Raw genomic sequence first — 13,527 nt, forward strand, 5'->3', positions numbered from 1 at the left:
AGGCATCATGGGATGGGGGTCCAGGACCGCGTTGGGCTTCGTAGGGCCCCGGGGCATGGGGTCACCAGGGCCTTTAAGGGCAGGAGCGCTGCAAACACTGCCACATTTTTTTCAATTTTGGTCAATGGGTTGTTTCTCTGGGCACCCCCTCAAGGGGTAGGGTGGCAGGGCATGCCTACCCTACTCCCTTATATATTTATAGTCCTGTATGGCTGCCAGCAACATTTATTGTCATGTTGCTGGCAGCCAATCAGAGCGTGTCTCCCTTGGGGGCAATTTGGCTCAAGGGAAAAAATCCCCCTCATCCCTCGAACCCAACTGTCCTGATATACAAATATTTTTGGAGCTTAATATCTCCAAAACTACTGAATGTATTAAACCAGTTAACAAAAAGCAGGCCTTCTGCAACAACTTCTAGCTTCCTGCCCAATTTGGTGTAATTCCTTTAAGCATTATTACAATCTTGCTTACCAAAACATCTATGGAATATGCATGCAGATTTTGTTTTTGTGACCCCCTTTTTCTCGGCCCCTGCTTGCACAAACGAGCCAAAAAAGAGCAGTATTGGGAAAATTTCCTGGAGATTCCTCAAATGGCACCAAAGTTATAGCAAAACAAAAAAGCCATTCTCTAGTAACTGACTACACTAGGTAATATGTATGTGTCTATATAGTGCTTAATTTGTATAATAATGAGTGCCGGTGCCCAAAGCTCTGCTCAGAAGCTGCAGTCGGTGCAATTAAATATCAGCATGCCAAATACCAAAGCTGTGCAGTCCTAAATGCACCTCATGCCTCTTTAATCCAGTGCCAGACAATCCCTTTGTGAAGTTTCTTTCTGTCTTTCTTGTCCTGCATCTTTTGGCTTTGTGAGACATAGAGAGACTTTGGGTCTGCTCTGTTCTGCTTTTGTGACATTGGTCTGTTTGAACAAAATGTACTCCTTGCTCCTATCTATGATAGCATAGTGCATGGTGCAATGGTTCAGTCTACATCAGGCATTGGCTCTCTTGCCCTCTGAATGATGGCATTTTCTGATCACTTGTGTACATCCACATTGAAATTAATACGCTTAAGTGTCAGGGCTTGCTGACCATTCCTTTAGTTTTCAATGTTCTCCTTTTAGAGTTCCCCTTTCATTTATTTGATTCTCCTCTTTTATTTTAATGTTTCTTAAGAGGATACTCTGCAGCTCTGCAGGCAGTGGTAATGTGTCACCTGCTTGATGCTCATTCCATCTGCATTGTACCTCATCTCATCTCATCATCATCATCAAATATTCTATATTCGACTACTTAAAACCATAAAAGGTATAATCAATTCAAAAAAGAAAACTTGCAAGATGAATTGATACAACTTTTCTCATTCGATAATGACATAATAATAATACTGTCCTAAATTCATAGTATGAACTACCCTCATAAAGAGTACAATTAAATAAACAGTGATATTTAAAACTTTCTAAACATTTGAAAATCATACAACAACCACTAATAATAACAAATCCACTGCTGTTATCGTCTTGAGTGTGTATCTTGTTTCTGTGTATGTCTTAGAGCCCCTATTAAAAAACTGGCCATATTAAAACACATGCATTCATTAGGCAGCATTTGTAAAAAGGTTAATGCAGGTCTAACTTGAGTAAACTTTTCCCCTCTCAACTAAGATAAAATACACCGTTGTCATAGAGATCTATAGTGCTCACAAAACATTACAAAGTGCATGATGTCTTGGTCTGAAAAGGAATAACAACTGCAAGAGCCTATATTTTCAACTTTTTTCCAACCCAGAGGCAGTGCCAAAAGCCAGTGCAATAAATGCATTCTAAATCTTGCTAATAGGAAGTGATGATGAGGGTTTGTGACCACTTTAAGATAGAGTTCAATGGTCATACTTGACTTCATATAAACATAAGCTTGTAGAGGCGTTACTCATCTCCCTCTTCTCTCTCTTTACTTGTCCTGCAGATGTATATTGTCTCTTGACCCACAATAAGTCCTCACAGACAATCCTTTCTGACAAGCTTCATAAATCAGGGCGTCCTAATTCTGCAAATGAGTATTTAATGTATCTAAGCCAGGGAACAGAACCAGTCTCTCAGGTTTCATGCAGTCCTTCATAGAACCTGGTTCAATCCCAACTCTGTACTTAACCATATTGACATCCACCTAATCATGGGTTGCATTGTTAACAAATCTCATATGTATCCTATCCCTAATTCTTCACGCAAGATAAAAGAAGGAGTAGATTGGGGCACAGATAATAAGCGTCTCATAAATTTATTTTCAACTACTTTTAGCTCTATGCCTCTTTGTAACCCCAGATATCGCTACCATACCTCGTGGTGGAGATACATTAAGATTGATACACTTTAATCAGTGCCTTGATAGACGTTGCTCACAGATGGGAAGCAAAATCAAACACAGAGGCAGGCCCTCTGGCCATAGCACTTCTTTTAGCTCTCACCAAAGAGGCCCAAGAGCCTTTATCATCAAAGTATTCCCCAAGATATGAAAAGGCCTTTACTCAGGTGATATTGAATCCCTCTAGGATACATTTTCTGTGTCTCTTACCTCTAGAGTAGGCCTGGGCGAAAATTTCGTTCCGTTCGCGGAAATTGCGATAATTTGACATTTTCGCGTTCCGCGGAAAGCGTGAAAATGTCAAAATTTCCGCATTCCGCAGCTTAGCGATAATTTGATTCTTGCTCGCGCTGTAAAATAATACATTCTCGCGCGCGCGCGCGATCGCCTTACCTGAATCCCTGCGTTCGCCGACAAGTTTTCTTGATCCGGTCGCGTTCTCCATGAGATGTTGTATTGTTTTTAGCCAGTTGCGCTGTCTCGCGACAGTTCGCGCCCGCAGTAACGTCATGCGTCACGCGATCACGTCTTTCTTCTCGCGATCATGCACCGCGAGACAACTGAATACAAGATGGCCGCGCCCGCAAGCAACCACATGGGTAAGTTGGCGAGCCGCAACCATGCAGAAAATCTCGCGAACATGCGGGAAAAAACTTCCGCATCTTCGCGATATTTCTGCGTGTTTGCGATAATTTTTAACATTTTCGCGATAATTTGCGAAAGTGGATTTCGCAAATTCTGCCCACCCCTACTCTAGAGCCCATAAACATTGTGTGGGATTTGTTATAGTTGGTACTCAAATCCAAACTATTCATAAAACTGACAAAAGACTTAAGGATTTTATGTAGTCCCACAGCAGTTCTCGCTAACAACACTGCATCGTCAACATAGAGTAGGGCCAGGATAAGATGAGACAGTTCCAGTGGGATATCTTAACAAGCGACACATAGTGTTGGGCCCAGATGATTAATATATTATACGAACTAAAGTGGGTCAAAGATGCACCCCTGTCTTACTCCCCCACCACTTAGGGGAACCTTAAACTGTGGGGTAGAGCTCCCATACTGATCATAACTGACTACAGCAGTCAGATCCCTGTGTAGTTCATGCAAGAAGTTCACAATATCCCTGTCAATACCCATTTTAAGGAGGATTGTCCACAATTTCCTCATATTAAAAAGCTGACATGAGATCCATAAAGGCTAAATGTAGCGAGTCACCCTTGGTGATTGTGGATTTCCCTGTAGGAAAATCTGTAGGTTCAATCATAGGTCTAGGGTACCCCTGTCAGACCTAAAACCATACTTCAGGTCAGACAGTACATTTTTTTCATCCAGCCCTCTATTTAATCTAGTAAGAATAATTCGCCTCATAACTTCAACCACTGAATCTATAAGCGATACAGGCCTATAGCATTGTGGGTCTTTTCTCTGCCCTTTTTTAAACATGGGTATAATTATTTACCTCGACCATGCTGGAGGAATACCCACTTTACATGCTGCATTTAACACATGAGTTAATCCATTGAATACATTTTACGCAGGTCAGCAGGTTCTCCGTCTGGGCCTGGGGCCTTATTTTTGGACATGTAAATAATTGCCTCATTTGCCTCCTCCTCAAGGAATTCCATATTAGATTTACTGTAGGGGCACTCCCTATTGGTAGTTATAGTTTCAACGGTAACTGAACCATATATCCTTTTAAAATGTTGCACTCAATTATCAGCGGAAGTATGACGCTCTACTGCTCCACTGCCATCTCCAGTGAAATAAGGGAGATTGGCTATTCCACAAAATCTGGCCCTGCATTTTAGGACATTAGCCTGGAGAAGTTGTTCTCAAGCATCTTTTCTAATTTCATTTTTTCGTTCAGTTATTGCCACTTTTTATATATTCTGACACAAAGTGACCTCAGTGTTACTGCTCGGAGTTGTCTTGAAGGCTGTCAGCAAACTTTGATGAGCCTCCGAACATTTGTGGTCAAACCATCTATTAATAGGTTCCTTATTCTTACCGCCCACATGGTTTAGACTCTCTGAAACCTGCTTACAGACCCTGTTGGAGGCTGTTAATAATGCTTCTGATCGTAAGGTGACCTTTAGACAAAAAATTTATGTCCTGACCTCATGCAGTATATAAATTGACTAAAGAAGACTCTGAGGCCACCTTGTTCTATTTTAATCTACAACAATGATCAATAGGCTTGATATCTTGTGTCTCCGGCCCTTCTTTAGTCACTACTTCATCCTCTGGTCTCCAATCTATACTAAGATGCAAAGGGTCATGGTCACTAAACTGGTTCCAGGTAACCCTATATTGCTTAAGAACATAACCTAAATAGGCAGAGATAAAAATGCAATCAATAGTGGAATTCAAACCTCTACTGATTAATGTGGGGATAACTTCAGATGGTCCCGAACCTTTATTGTTCTGATCCGTAAAGACCAGATTGTGATCAGCCAAAATGGTACTAAGCAAATCTCCTTGCCTTGTGTGTTCAAGATGTTGATATTTATCTATAAGACACCCATCAATAACTTGACATGGGGAAAGGCAGGGGTGTATGTTAACATTTCATAATAAGACCACTGTATACGAAGAGTGTTGATTTTCAGCATTGACATCCAAAAAGACCTTTAAGACTAATAAGGGCTCAGAAGTTTTGGTCGGCAAATATGAGTATAGAAGTTAAGCACTAAAATACTACAGGGATTTTAAAAAACTAGCTTCACCGCAAGCAAATACTGTGATCTGGTATTGACTTGGAGCATCTTACAAGTAATATCCAAGGAAACCAAAGTAACTAAGCCACCCCTGGCTCCACCTGCTGGGGAGAGTAATGCTAGAGAGAAAAATGAAAAACACCCATCCATGAAGAGGAAATTAGCTACATTCCATGATTTCTGGAGCCCAACAATATGATGACCTTTGATAAAGTTACACCCTCTAATATCAGATTTATTATTATATAAACCAGTAATGTTCCAACTCAAAATCGTGATGCGAGTATTTGGCTTATATACTGTGACAAGGGTTTGACTTGTCATCTGGCCAGTAGCCACCACCTGTAAGGGAGGAGAATTACTATCAGAGGTGGTCAGTCAATAATTGCAATCAATTGTGCTAAGAAGATTAAATATGTTTGTCAACTGGACAGCCATAGTCGTATCCTGCCGATAAAAGCAGCCTAAAGGGAGTACCTTAATCCTTGTTGAGGGAGAATTAATCTGTGAAACGTGCTATATTATATAACTAGCAATGTCTGGTTGGTCGAAGTCAATAATAACGCAACCCCTCTGCCACGTTTTCTACCTGCTGCCCACCCACTCAATTCTTCTGAGTATGCATGTTAAAAGGTTCTCTCCCCCCATCTGTCTGTTATACCAATTGATAACTTTATTTTTTAGTTGAAGGGTAGTTTCTCTCATCCCTGGTGTCAAAGGCTGGATAGCCACCAAAGGGGTGGATTCTGGGGGAGGAGTGGGCTATATTTAGGACTTAATGGTCTGTCAGGAAGAGTGATGGGAAGACTACCATCCCCAACTCAGGTTCTCAAAATGGCTCGATCCCGTAAAATAATGGGGTCCAGAATGAGGGGGTTTTGACCATCTCAGAAGTCACACCCCTCTCATCTGCGACTTCAGTTGAGGTACTCTTGGGCCTATCTGCCTTGACCAAGGCGTTTCTGTATGGTGGTGGTACTAGGAAGGTTAGAAGGGTGCTGATTCTGAATCAAATTGCTGTGATTGCCAAGGGTTGGATTTGCCGATTTTAAATGAAACGTGTATTATCGGCTCCTGATGTTGTCTTATCTGCTAATGAGAGGCCTAGGTTTTTAATAAAGGATTCTAACATGGATGTTTTATCATATAAATCTTCCACAACACTTTAATTAAAATTTCAACTCTTGCATAAATAATATTCATCAGAGGTTCAATGCACATCTTTAAGCTACTCAATGTTCGAGTTGAGTCCACAATTGTATCATGGTTTTGTTAGTCCATAATTTCTAAGGGGGCATTACTACAGTCACTAGGACTAGCCCTCCCAAAGTCTGTCCTCTTTTTAACAGACACATCCTGCTTTTCCTTTTTCTGTGCAGGCTGGGCCGATTCAAAAGAGGAGGTACCTCGGTCAAATGAATCTCTGCCACTGTGACCACCGACTGGGAATCGACCCTCAATGGAGATGTCCCCCTGAGGATATAATAGACAGGCAATTCTGGGATCCCCTTTGGGCAACAGGGCAAACGGTACAAGGGGATTTTTGCTTACTAATTCCACTCTTTGAGCAAGCAAATATAAATGGGGTAGCCCAGCCAAGGTTTGGATGGGCGCAGACGGGCTGCCTAGGGACCTGTCTTCGCCCGGGCACACACGCAACATTTTATGCGCCCAACCGGCACCCAAATGCAAACCACTTCTCTTTAGTGTAGCAAGGAATTATGGGCCTTGTGGTCCTGCCACCAGGGATGCTCCAAGTGTTTCCCGCACTGCAGGCAGACAAGTGGAGTTTTATGCACCGGACCAGCGCCCGCTGGCAAGCCCCTCCTCTGGGATGCAGCAGGGAATTGTAGGCCTTGTGGTCCTGCCACCAGTGTTGCTCCAAGTGCGACCTCATCTCATGTAGATGCTTCTTGTAAACCAGGACACCATTATGGAATGCTGTTGTCCATAGTGTGTCATTGTTTTCTATCTCCAAGATAGCCAACATGCTGGCTCTAACTGTGACAACCATGCTGCAACTATAATAGATTATTTATAATACCTTAGGACAACCTCTGCTGTGTAGGTTTGTTATTGCAAGCATATGCCCACAGTGTTTAAATGGCAGCATTTTTCGTTTTTCTACTTGTAGAATTTTAATCTATCTTGCATATGTTGTTGTTTTGGGGTGTGTCTTACTGCGGTTGTGTCAGAGAGTGAATTCAGGAATGAGTCAGTGGCTGACAGAATAGAAGCATGAATGCAAAGATGAGTGACAGAGTGCATGTATGATGATTTATTGAGTGGTGTATCCCATCAATGACACAAAAGACACTTTCATTAATAAACCTGACCTATTTCTGTTGTCAATGCTTGTGACATCTTGGGCAGACGAGGGGATTTATCAATATCAGTCCTTATTTATAGAAAATAACCAGACGGATGTTCATATTTAACTGTGTCATGTGTTGTTTCTTTACAATTTCACTAGGCACAGATGGGTGGCCACAGATGCACAAATCACAAACAGGCAAATATAGTCCTGGAAAGTATAATGTGAGTACAGCTGTGTCAGCTCTAATACCAGTAACTGGGAGAGAATCCTTTGCGAGATGTCATGATAAAGTTCACAAACATGTGATTACCAGTTATTCAGTGCACGGAGAGCAGATTTTTGGAATCAATTGCCCGTACCACAGCTGCTATTCACAGCAGTGATGTGCTGCTGAATGTCTAGATTGCCTTGAACCAATAAGTCATCAAGTGAAGAGGAACAGTCAGCTGAACACATGGAGCCAGACAGCAATTGGCGAGGCTCGCCAGAAGGAAAGAGAGGGGAGAGGGCCAAGAGTGAGTGTAATCTAGTGTTTCAAAGCCAGCAACAGCATTTGTGCATTGAAGGATCGAAAGAAGCAGCATGCAGATATCATAACAATGTCCCCAAGTGAACTGTTTCTGCAGCTTATGCTTGGGCAAGAAGTTAAAGAAACTGGCAAACTGGCCCAATTTCTGCAGCATCAAAGCCCCGACCCTACTCCATGCAGGCACGAAAATGTGGGTTGAGGCAACAACTGGCTATCCCGTTTTAAAACCCTGAAGCCTGTGCTCTGGCATGGGTTTGTCTTTATATTTCACGCCAGTATTGTTTTGTTTTCTAAATTCACTTTTTTTCATATTCCTGTGCGTTGTTTTGTGTTGTGAATAGTTTTATTGGTTTGCATCTGTTGTCCATTGTCTATTGTTTGCACTAGAGCCTGCCTTGTGCAGTCCATTTCTATCAGTAGACATGCTGCTGGCATAGCTGCTGTTAGAGGTGATTGAGGCTACACAAGTGAGCCAATGAGCAGTGTATGGAGCAGGCAGGAGAGATTGTTGGGGGGAGGGTGCTTAATGAAGCGGCACTTGCTTTTAATTAAATATATGCATTTGTCCTGGCTGCTCAGTGGGCGTGGTTGCTTCTCGAATTCCTTGTATGTTTCCGCCTTCAGGTGGTGCTTTGCAAGGATGTGTTCTTGTGTAATTGCTCGTTGTGTGTCTGAGAGTGACTGCTCCTTCATGCAGTCAAAGCGCCAAGAAGTTACATGATACACACCACGGAGCCTTCAGGGCGTGTTTCATGTAATTGATTTATGCAATCACATGTGACTTTTTCTTTGTAGTGGCTGTTCGTGATAGCTCACCACTGTGACTATGTAGTACTATCAGATGACTGCTCCGTGATAGACAAGTGTGTAACATACCCCTAATGTGCCACTGTGTCCCTTTCCCTCAAGTGCATGTGTGCTTTGCACTACACATACCTACTTGTGTTTGACAGTTCTGCCATATTCCTTTGTCTGATTGGCCCTTGATATGTCGTTGTGTGACTGCTCCATGATGCTTCACATGTTCATTAGCGAGTTCGTGTGGGCTGTGGTACCAGAATATTGGGTCCGACATGTCTTATCTTTTTATGTACAGAGTTCTCCCTCCCGACTGTGGCGCCTCGGCAGTCGTGAATTTACTATTAAATCAGACTTTGTGAATTTCAAAAAAACGTAAACTGACACAAAATTGTAAGTTTACCATTGTGGCTCAGGCCTATTGTAACTAAAATATTATTTGTCAAAAATATTTAATCCTAAATATCACACATTTGGAGCTAATTTTGGAAAACCTACCCTCAAAGTGACAGTATTTTTTTAAAGAACACCAAATTTATGTCTAATGATATTTTTGCTTAGGATATTCTAACATACAAACCTGGTTGGCTTCCCCACGATAAAGCTCTATGACACTGCTTCCTGTTGTGCCTGGGTGGTGTTCCTTTAAGTGAATAATTTATCCACAATGTTTCATGTATGTTAGTGTTCCACATTAATGATCACTTGTTTAAATACTGCTTCAAACCGTACTTTTAATTTACCTGCCTCCGTCGGATGAAGTCTGAGTTGACCTTACCCGCGTTCCATGACATGACTCTAGAGGTACGTAAGTGAGTGACCACTGTACGAGATGCATGTGTGCCATGATGGTCCCGGCTGCTCCCTTATGTTACTGTTGATCCATGATATGCTGGGTGTAATTGCCCCAAGTGTGTTTTTGTATCTGCTCTATGATATGTTGTGCATAACTACTTTTTTAATTGCCCCTATATATTCACTCTCAGGTATGATCATTTGCCTACAAATACACCTGCTTGTGGGTACTCTGGCTTGACTGTAACTGATACATAATATTCTGTGACGGTCTGCTCCACTGTGGGCTATCATGGGACTGTGCCTTGATGAGGTGTCTGTGACTTTGTCTTTAAATGCCTGTGAGGGACTGACATGTGATGTGTCCATGTGACAGCTCCACTGTGTGCTTGTCTCTGAATTCTTTCCAGTGTGTCAATGTGTCGCTGCTTCTGGATGTTCCTATGTTGACTGGTCAATATTCTTACTGCGCACCACTCAAGCCCACGGTTATCTTGCAGATCTTGTAAAATTTCAATGTAGCTGCCTCCCACAGCCTGCGGCGAGGTGTTGTGCATGAAAGGACTGATCCTAGTAGCTTACCAGCAGTGGCCGCTGACACTTCCAGGACTAGCTAACTCACTTAGGATAACCAGGAGCCAGTGGTCAGGTCACTCAGGCCCTGATTCACAAAGATCCTCCGCTCTTGGGCAGAGGCTCCACAGTCGTGGCGGGATCTCCGTACTCGTGGTGGGATCTTCACAACGGGAAACTGCAGTGCGGAGATCTCACCGCGAGTGCACATATCCTGCTACGACTGTAGAGCTGCCGCCTCGAGTGTAGAGGCTCCTGGTGAATCAGGGCCTCTTTGATTGGTTCAATGGTAATAGGCGTCAACAGTGACCTGAATGCTCATTGGCTGGAGTCCTTGATAATCTGAAGGTTCCGTTGACGGAAGCTCCACTGTAGCAACTATGGGGGCTACCATCATGTTGGTTATGAATGGATAGTTCAATGGAGGGATCTTCTTTTGCTCTAAATTCCAAGTATTTAAAATACATTCAATCCATCCTACTGTTTAATAATTTAAATTTGTCCCATTCCCTCCCCCTTCTTGATGCATTACTTTTTAGCATGTTTCTTATTAACGGGTGGTTTTTGTTAGCTCTGTGGCAGCCAGTGCTGGTGGGCCCTACGTCATCATATTGAAGCGCGTCCTTCATAGGACGAGAACCTGTTTCAACATTATAAATATGCACTATAGTGAAAGAGAAAACATGGCACATTAGCAACTGGTCCCAAAATATGATTTGTCTTGGGTCAGGGTACCTGCATGTCCACCTCCCTCCAGTTCATTATCGACACTTTTTCCAGTCCTGCCCTTTTGATTGCCAAATGCATTCCGAGGGATGTCGTCTTATTTTGCTTCTATTTAAGTAATTAGACAAACACTTCTGAAATCAATGATTTGTAGATGAAAATATTCCTGGCTGGAGTCAGATGGTCAATCAACTTTGAGTTTTTTGATTAAATAATATTTCACATAAAAACGTATGAGTAGCATTTTACTATACAATCATGACACTTAATAAAAGGAGATAAAACAATAAAAAGTCAGCGGGAGTTTGTTGCACATCCTGCTCCTCGCTCTGAAGTTTGTGGTAACGAAGGGGCATATCAACAACAACCGGCGATAATCATCGCTGAGCGCACTTAGCGCTCGGATAATTATCGCCGGCTAGCGCCGATTTTTATCGCTGAGATAGCGTGCTATTAGCAACGCTTATCTCATCAGTGATAAAATTCCTAGCGCTAACTGGCTAACGTGAGATTATCGCTGGAGACCCAGCGATAATCTCACCTTAGCTAGTTGCTAGGGACTCACAAACTTAGCCATGATATCCACCTTCCATAGGATATCATGGCTAAGTCAGTCCTGAGGGGGTCGAAGAAAAAGCATAGAGGAAACCGCGAGGCGCTGCCCGTGTCTCCTCCAACGTTCCCGCAAGCACCACTGCTGTTTCCCGGGGCTCCTTTTGCCGCCAATCCACCGCGCTGACACGGAGCAGGGAACTACCGCTCCCAGGTGCCCCAGCGGCGCGTGACGCCGAGGAACGCGCCCGGAGGCGCTTAAATATCTGGTCCTCCCTCCGCGTCGCGGAACGCGCGCGGGCGGCGCCGGGCTAAGCCCGGGCAAAGGGCGGGCCGTCTGAGGCCGTCAGAGGCAGGATAAGGCAGGGCAGGGCCACGGATTCAAGATCTTCGATTAATTTGTAAGTGAACAGTCCTAAAAAGAATCCTGTTTTAAAGTTACTGTATATGTCCATACTCATGTCGAAAAGTAAATTATCCAACCACCCCGGTGCTGGGGACAAGAGGACAATGGACAACTATTTGGTAAAAGTTGTAAATAAGATTAATAATGATCGGAGACTTTCATTGGGCAGATCTACTTTAGAAACTTCCCCATCGGATACCTTAGCTCCCAATACTGTATTACCCGTCGAAAGTAGTATGGTTACTACAGACAATGTTGATGGGATTGATGTTGCACCTTTTGTTTTAGACACAGTGGGAAGCATTGATGAACTCACCTCCCAATTGAACTCCTCTATCACATCGACTACAGCATCTGGTTGTAAAATAATTTTAACCCCCTCCCCGATGCAGAGGAAAACACGGGCATGTAGAAAAGCACCAGCAAAGAGAGTGGCGACCCACAAGCCAAAAAAACAGGGCTCCTTCCAACAAGGAAGGGGGGCTTTACCGGAGTTGACCAAAGATATATCAGGGACTAACGTTAATACAGAGGGGGTCTCTCTGCATGCAGCCACCATAGGACATTTGGTCTCAATTTTTGAGACCAAATTAGAGTCTATAATTAGTCCTTTGATGGCAAAATTAGATATAATCTCGGCAGAAGTAGACAATTTAAAGGGCCTACTGAACTCTTATGAAAAACGACATTCTCCCCCTGCGTTTACCCCCGTGTCTGCTGGTTCAGCCCACACCCACTCTAAGCCCAAAGAGGGTGCTATGGAACCTACTATGCATTTGCTTGGCATACACAATATGGGAGCTCCACAGGGACTGGGGGACAGCACTCAGTTGTGTCGATCCATAGACGCATCATCCACTGCTACACCAGTTTTGGCTCCACCTACTATAGCCACCTCAGTAGGAGAAGTAACTTCTGCACATACATGCTCGAGTAACAATAAAAAGCATGTAGTTAGGGGAGATGTTGATTATATTAAACATAAGAGAAATCATATTGTTAACCTTCCACCACAGTGTGCCCCTTATACAGTTGTACTGATTAATGTCCCGGAGGCAGACTCTAGTATGCCTAACTCTAGCCAGGAATCTCATGATTCTTTAAAAAATAAATCACTCGCCTGGCTTAACAAAAATTGTGGATTTCCGCTGGCTTTTTCACAAGACATCTTATCTACCCGCCGAGTCAGCTGGATAGGAGAAGGCAGGAAAACTACTACAGGGGATTGTATCCTTGTTAATTTTAAATACCCACAACACGTGGCAACTGTCCTCTTGAGAGCTGCATCCCTACCCAACCAAGTTAACCTGGTCTCTGCTAGACCTTTAGGATATTTTTACAGCTATTTAGATGGCCCACATTCGTTAAGGTCCCAACAGACTGGGCAGTATGTACCTGGTCTACTCAGGGGTGGGGATAGTTATTTTCCCTTTTTGCCACCAAGAGCCCCGCAGTATCATAATAGAGGGAATATACAGTTTAATGAGGAATTCGGTAGGCAAAGGGATTACACCATTCCCCTTTTTAACAGGTACTCTGCCCTGTCCTCATTGGAGGAAACGATTGACTGTTCAATTTTTCTATAAACACGGAGGAGAAATCAGTTAGTGGTATTTGCACTGATACTGTAGTGACTACTCCCCCCTCACCTTTGCCTGAACCTAATAAGGCAGAAGTTGCTCTGGAGAATATAGGAATTAACAAGATACAGAATAGTCGTACCTTTGCTGATCCTTCTTTAAATTTT

Source organism: Triturus cristatus, chromosome 1_2 (assembly GCF_964204655.1).
Source record: "Triturus cristatus chromosome 1_2, aTriCri1.1, whole genome shotgun sequence".
Taxonomy (NCBI): Eukaryota; Metazoa; Chordata; class Amphibia; order Caudata; family Salamandridae; genus Triturus; species Triturus cristatus.